The sequence below is a fragment of the Mandrillus leucophaeus genome, unplaced genomic scaffold, assembly GCF_000951045.1.
Source record: "Mandrillus leucophaeus isolate KB7577 unplaced genomic scaffold, Mleu.le_1.0 Scaffold139, whole genome shotgun sequence".
Lineage (NCBI taxonomy): Eukaryota > Metazoa > Chordata > Mammalia > Primates > Cercopithecidae > Mandrillus > Mandrillus leucophaeus.
The window spans coordinates 1737409-1743526 of NW_012101354.1; the positions used below are offsets into that span (position 1 = coordinate 1737409).

At 41.3% G+C, this 6118-nt stretch overlaps 1 long non-coding RNA gene across 1 annotated transcript in view; it reads right to left on the minus strand.

Moving 5' to 3' along the window:
- The window catches only part of LOC105534754, a 28865-nt gene extending 23087 nt beyond the window's left edge, over positions 1–5778 (minus strand). The window contains exon 1 of the long non-coding RNA XR_001005325.1: positions 5718–5778. This is a non-coding gene — a long non-coding RNA (uncharacterized LOC105534754). The remainder of the gene's footprint in view (positions 1–5717) is intronic.
- Positions 5779–6118: the final 340 nt, after the last annotated feature.

Sequence of the window (6118 nt, forward strand, 5' to 3'; positions counted from 1 at the left end):
GGATGGTCTCGATCTCCTGACCTCGTGATCCGCCCGTCTCGGCCTCCCAAAGTGCTGGGATTACAGGCTTGAGCCACCGCGCCCAGCCGACAAATCAATTTTCTTAAACATATGTAGGAACTTAAAGGCTCAAGAATAGAGAAGGTAGAAGCTGGGCATGGTGGCTCACGCCTGTAGTCCTAGCACTTTGGGAGGTTGAGGCTGGCAGATCTCCTGAGGTCAGGAGTTCAAGACCATCCTAAGCAATATATTAAAACCCCATCTGTACAAAAAATACAAAATTTAGCTGGGTCTGGTGGTGGGCACCTGTAGTCCCAGCTACTTGGGAGGCTGAGGTGGGAGGATCTCTTAAGCCAGGGAGGTTGAGGCTGCAGTGAGCCGAGTTCATTTCATACCGCTGTAATCCAGGCTGGATGATAAAGTGAGACCCTGTCTCAAAAAAAAAAAAAAAAAAAAGACATTCTGAGGAAAAAGAATAGGGTAGAGAGATTTTCCTTATCAGCTATCAAGGTTTATTATAAAGCTATAGGGTTTATGACAACGGGGTAGGCATGTAGGCATAGATACCCCTCAAGAGCCCAGAGACAAATCACACATTTACAGAAACTTGAATTATAACACAGTGGGTATTGTTGGTCACAGGAAAAGCATGAACTATTCAATAAGTGATACTGGAAAATAGGATATTTATTTTTAAAATTGCATTTAGTTATATGTAAAAGGCAAACTTAAAAACCTTTGGAAGAAAATATGGCATATCTTTATAACTTCAGGCACATATTTTCTCATTATTCATCATTACATTCTTCCAAAAAAGACATCTTATTTTACCCTGGCACTTGCAGATCTCACTAGACCTCTTCAGCCTGAATATTTTATTTATTTTTCACCTTTTCTCAATTAGTGCATTTCAAGAGACATCCATCTTTCTTTGATTTCCTTTCATTTATTCTCCTTATCACAAATTTCTAGTATAATTTTATACTAAGTAAACTGTCTGAATCTTATAAAGTTAAAGAGAAAAATAAAAAAATATGTCCTTCCTGAAAGCAAATAATTCCAAAGCAATTTGCTGAGTAAAGTGGGAAAGGAGCCCAAAGGGAAGAATCAAGGGAGGCTTTATTGAAGAGGCCAACACATGAATTGAATTGAGGGCTAAGAATGAGTTTACCTGGCAGCTAAAAGCGGGAAAGGGAAGAAGGAAAGAAGATATTCCAAGTAAAGACATGAAGGTTTAAGGGAGGACAATATAGTATGTTTGAGAAACAGCTATTGTTCAGTAAGCCTTTGAGATATATTTTACTGAATAGATAGGATTGGTAGCCAAGGCAGCTCACAAGGGACCTTGTGTTGCATATTAAACATTCAGGACTCAAATTTGTAATCAGTGGGGAGCCATTGGAAAGCTTGTAAACATGAAAATTACATCATTAGATGTTTGTGTTAGAAATATCAGATAGGGCCGGGTGCAGTGGCTCACGCCTGTAATCCCAGCACTTTGGGAGGCTGAGGCGGGCAGATCACGAGGTCAGGAGATCAAGACCATCCTGGCTAACATGGTGAAACCCCGTCTCTACTAAAAATATAAAAAATTAGCCAGGCGTGGTGGCGGGCGCCTGTAATCCCAGCTACTTGGGAGGCTGAGGCAGGAGAATGGCATGAACCTGAGAGGCAGAGGTTGCAGTGAGCTGAGATTGTGCCACTGTACTCCAGCCTGGGCAACAGAGTGAGACTGTCTAAAAAAAAAAAAAAAAAGAAAAGAAATATCAGATAGGCAGGAATATGTAGGGTACGTGAGGCAACAATTAACCTAATATTCTTCTATCAGTATAAGTTTCTACAGGGCGAACATTCATTTCCTGTAGGAAATGTTTGTCAATGTGGAAACTCAATGTCAGAAGGAACATGCTGCTTCTCTTGGGTGTAGGGTATGAACAGTACGACCTTCATCGATTAATAAACTCAGTTGGGAGTGGTATTAGTTACAGAAGTCTTTGTAGAGGTGATGGCTGAGCTCTACTTGAAACAAGAAAAGAGCACTCCAAATAAAGGAATAATGATGGAGACAGGAAGCACTGAAGCTTTTTGGAAAATGATGTTTAATTTAACATAGCAGAACTCATAATGCATGAAAGTGAAGGATATAAAATTTCACATTGGGCTGGGCGTGGTGGCTCACGCCTGTAATCCCAGCACTTGGTGTGCCAAGGTGGGTGGATCAAGACCCAACTGGGGTCTTGGGACTTCAAGACCAGCCTAACCAACATGGAGAAACCCCATCTCTACTAAAAATACAAAATTAGCCAGGCGTGGTGGCACATGCCTATAATGTCAGCCACTTGGGAGGCTGAGGCAGGATAATTGCTTGAACCCGGGAGGTGGAGGTTGTAGTGAGCCAAGAAGGCGTCATTGCACTCCAGCCTGTGCAACAAGAGCGAAATTCCCTCTCAATAAATAAATACATACATACATACATACATACATAAATAAAATCTCACATTGGAAGGAAACTTTAAAGGTCATCTCTTACCACCTTCTAATCATTCCTGTAAAGCCCCTGCTTGAGCTCCTTGTGTGACAGGGGCTGGGCACTGACTATCTCCTGGCAGTCTTTCTATTTCAGAAGGTTCTGGAAGGCAGTAATTTTTTACCTTGAGCCAAATCTGTCTTCTTAGTACAGCTTCACTTTTAACTTAGGACTGTATGAGGCAACACATATCTTTTCCATACACAAGAGTTTCAGTAACTTAAAAATAGCTATTAAGTACGTTTGATTGGTTTCTCAGAGGATGTGGTCTACCACTCTACCCTTTTTCTACTGAAGATTTTCTAGTGTGTCTATATTCCTTTTAAAATGTGGTGCCTGATACAGAATACAAGATGCATGCAAACTCAAGATTATTCATCTAGGTACTATACTTCTGTTGCTTAAGGCAGGACCATACTGAACCTTGAAAGTCAGGGCAAGGACTTTGAATTTTGTTCTTTCAGGTATTGGGAAGCAATGGAAGGTTTTGAGCAGGTAAACATTTTGGGAGCGGGCGCCATATCTTACTATGTATATCCCATTGATTCTAACTGGAATGTAAGCTCTAGGTATCTGTCCCATTCATAGCATGGCTTCAGTACCTGGGGAGGGCTGGCATATTTTATGTATTTAATACACCTACATGAATGACTTAATACAAATCTCTATCAGTGTCTGGCACATAGTGTGTACAACAATTCATACTTGTTTAATTCAGGCAGGTAAATGATCAAAGCCATACTTCAGGAGGATAACTGGCAAGAGTGCGTAAAAAGTATTGGAGATAACACACACTATAGGGTGAAAACAACAAGAGGAGTTTTAGCAGTCTCAACAAGGGGAAACAAGGGTTAGGATAACATAGTGAGTAACAGAAAAGAAAGAATGGATGTGAGATTGTAAAAGAGAATTTGTGACGACCTAAAAATTAAATGGACATGTAGAAGGAGGAAGTGATAAAGAAAACTCTTGGGCTTGAATTTGGAAAGCTGAAAGAAAAATGTTGCCATTCATAGAAGTTATTTTAGGAGTTGCAGAGTTTTTTTTTTTTTAATTTTTTAATTATTATTATTATTTTTGAGACAGAGTCTTGCTCTGTCGCCCAGGCTGAAGTGCAGTGGTGCGATCTCAGCTCATTGTAAGCACTGTTTCCCGGGTTCACGCCATTCTCCTGCCTCGGCCTTCTGAGTAGCTGGGACTACAGGCACCTGCTGCCATGCCTGGCTAAGTTTTTGTATTTTTTAGTGGAGATGGGGTTTCACTGTGTTAGCCAGGATGGTCTCGATCTCCTGACCTTATGATCTACCCGCCTTGGCCTCCCAGAGTGCTGGGATTACAGGCGTAAACTACTGCGCCCGGAGGAGTGGCAGATATTTTAAGGTACTAGGATGAAATCAGTCTGGGGTAGGCTGAATTTAAATGCGCTGACACAATATGCTCAGGAGGCTAAAATGTGGGACTGGAATTCAGAAGTAGAGTGATATCGGCTAGGCACCGTGACTCATTCCTATAATCCCAGCACTTTGAGAGGCTGAGGCGGGTGCTTGAGCCCAGGAATTCGAGACCAGTCTGGGCATCATAGCAAGACCCCATCTCTGCAAAAAAACAAAAACAAAAACAAATTAGCCCGCTGTGGTGGCACGCACCTGTAGTCCCTCCCAGCTACTCAGGAGGGTGATGTGGGAGGATCAGTTGAGCCCAGGAGATCAAGGCTGCAGTGAGCCATGATCGCACCACTGCATTCCAGCCTGGGTGACAAAGCAAACCCCTGTCTCAATAAATAAATAAATAAAATAAAATAAAATAAAAATACATTCTTATTAGAAAGAAAAATGTTGATGTTTTGTTTCTAAGTATGCCATGTATATTTTTTACTCATTTTCATATGCAGTGATCCAGATTTTGCATGGTCTAAAGTTTATACAACATGGGAGTCTTTCTTTAAGGAAAGAATAAAAGATTTAAAATACAAAATTAGGACCAGGTGCAGTGGCTCACCCCTGTAATCCCAGTACTTTGGGAGGCCGAGGTGGGGGGATCACCTTCGGTCAGGAGTTTGAGACCAGCCTGGCCAACATGGTGAAACCCTGTCTCTACTAAAAAGCACAAAAAATTAGCCAGGTGTGGTGGTGCATGCCTGTAGTCCCTGCTACTCGGGAGGCTGAAGCAGGAGAATTGCTTGAACCTGGGAGGCAGAGGTTGCAGTGAGCCAAGATTGTGCCACTGCACTCCAGCCTAGGCGACAGAGACTCTGTCTCAAAAAATAAAATAAAATAAAATAAATTAGGTAAAATGTTTTCAAAATGGGGGGAAAAGTCACAACAAATTTACTTCTTAGGCAAAATAGCTTTTCTTGAGAAATACACTTTCAAAAATGGTAGAGCTAAAATCTGTTTTTCCAAAGAGAATATCTGTCCTATAATTTTTTTTTAAGTGGCTTTTAAGGTTCTTGTTTTGTTTGAGATGAGAAGCTGCACTTCTCGGGATTAGAGTAGGAGAAAGGAGGTGTGTTGTGAAGCTATTGGTTTATGTTAAATTTGGACCTACTACAGTAAGAATCAGAATAATGGCATTTACAAATCCTTGGCAACATCAATTCCACTTTCAGTTCCAGAAAGATCCATCACCTTTTCCTTTCTCTGTGTTCCTTTTCCACATCACTTCATTCTTCCCACCTGCAATGCCCTGCCATTCTTGAAGAAGACCAAAATACTAAAAAGACTCAGTTTTTCTCTCCTGGCCATAAGTTTAGTGCAAAGAGAGAGATGATGGTGAAGAAACACAATAATGCAGCTTTTTTACTATAATCCTTAAAAATCAAAGACACTCTCTGGCTAATAAGACTAATCAGAGGTCCCCCCAACTTTCCTCAAAAACAGACTATGCCCAAGACATCCCTTCTCGGATAAAAATTTAACTTTTCCTAAAAGGCTCTAACGGAAAAGGTCTCAGGCTGAGACAGAAGGGTTGCTTGAGCCCAGGAGTTTGAGTTCAGTCTGGGCATCATAGCAAGATCCTCCTGCCTCTAAAAAAAAAAAAAATAATAATAATAAAAAAACTCTTTACTTCCTTCAGTCATTTCCCCCATGATTTCCCAAGTTCATAGCAAGGTGTTATTACACTCAGAAGAATTGCTGGAATTTATCCCAGTGAAAACTCCACCAGGAAGGCCATGTGGGTAGTTACTTACCTTCTGAGAGCCGATATCCAAGGCTAGATTCACCTGTTGCCAGAGCAGTCTCCTCCTACTCAAGTACATCTCTTGTCAGTCTCTGTTTTTGTCAACCTCTTCTCACAAAAGGAGAGTGGTTGGTAGCTCTCTCTCTTCCCCACTCCCAAGCTGAACTCAGAAGCTTCATGAATAGTTCAACTGAAACAGGATCAAGTTTCAGACACTCCCACACTGAGAAAATGATCCCACTAGATTAAATTGGAGCCTAGATCAGTGGAGGACTATTTCCACAACTTTGCCAGGGCTGGGACAGCCATCATTAAAAGCTCAGGTAAAAATTTCTTTCTTTCTTTCTTTTTTTTTTTTTTCTTTTTTTGAGACAGCATCTCGCTCTGTTGCCCAGGCTGGAGTGCAGTGGT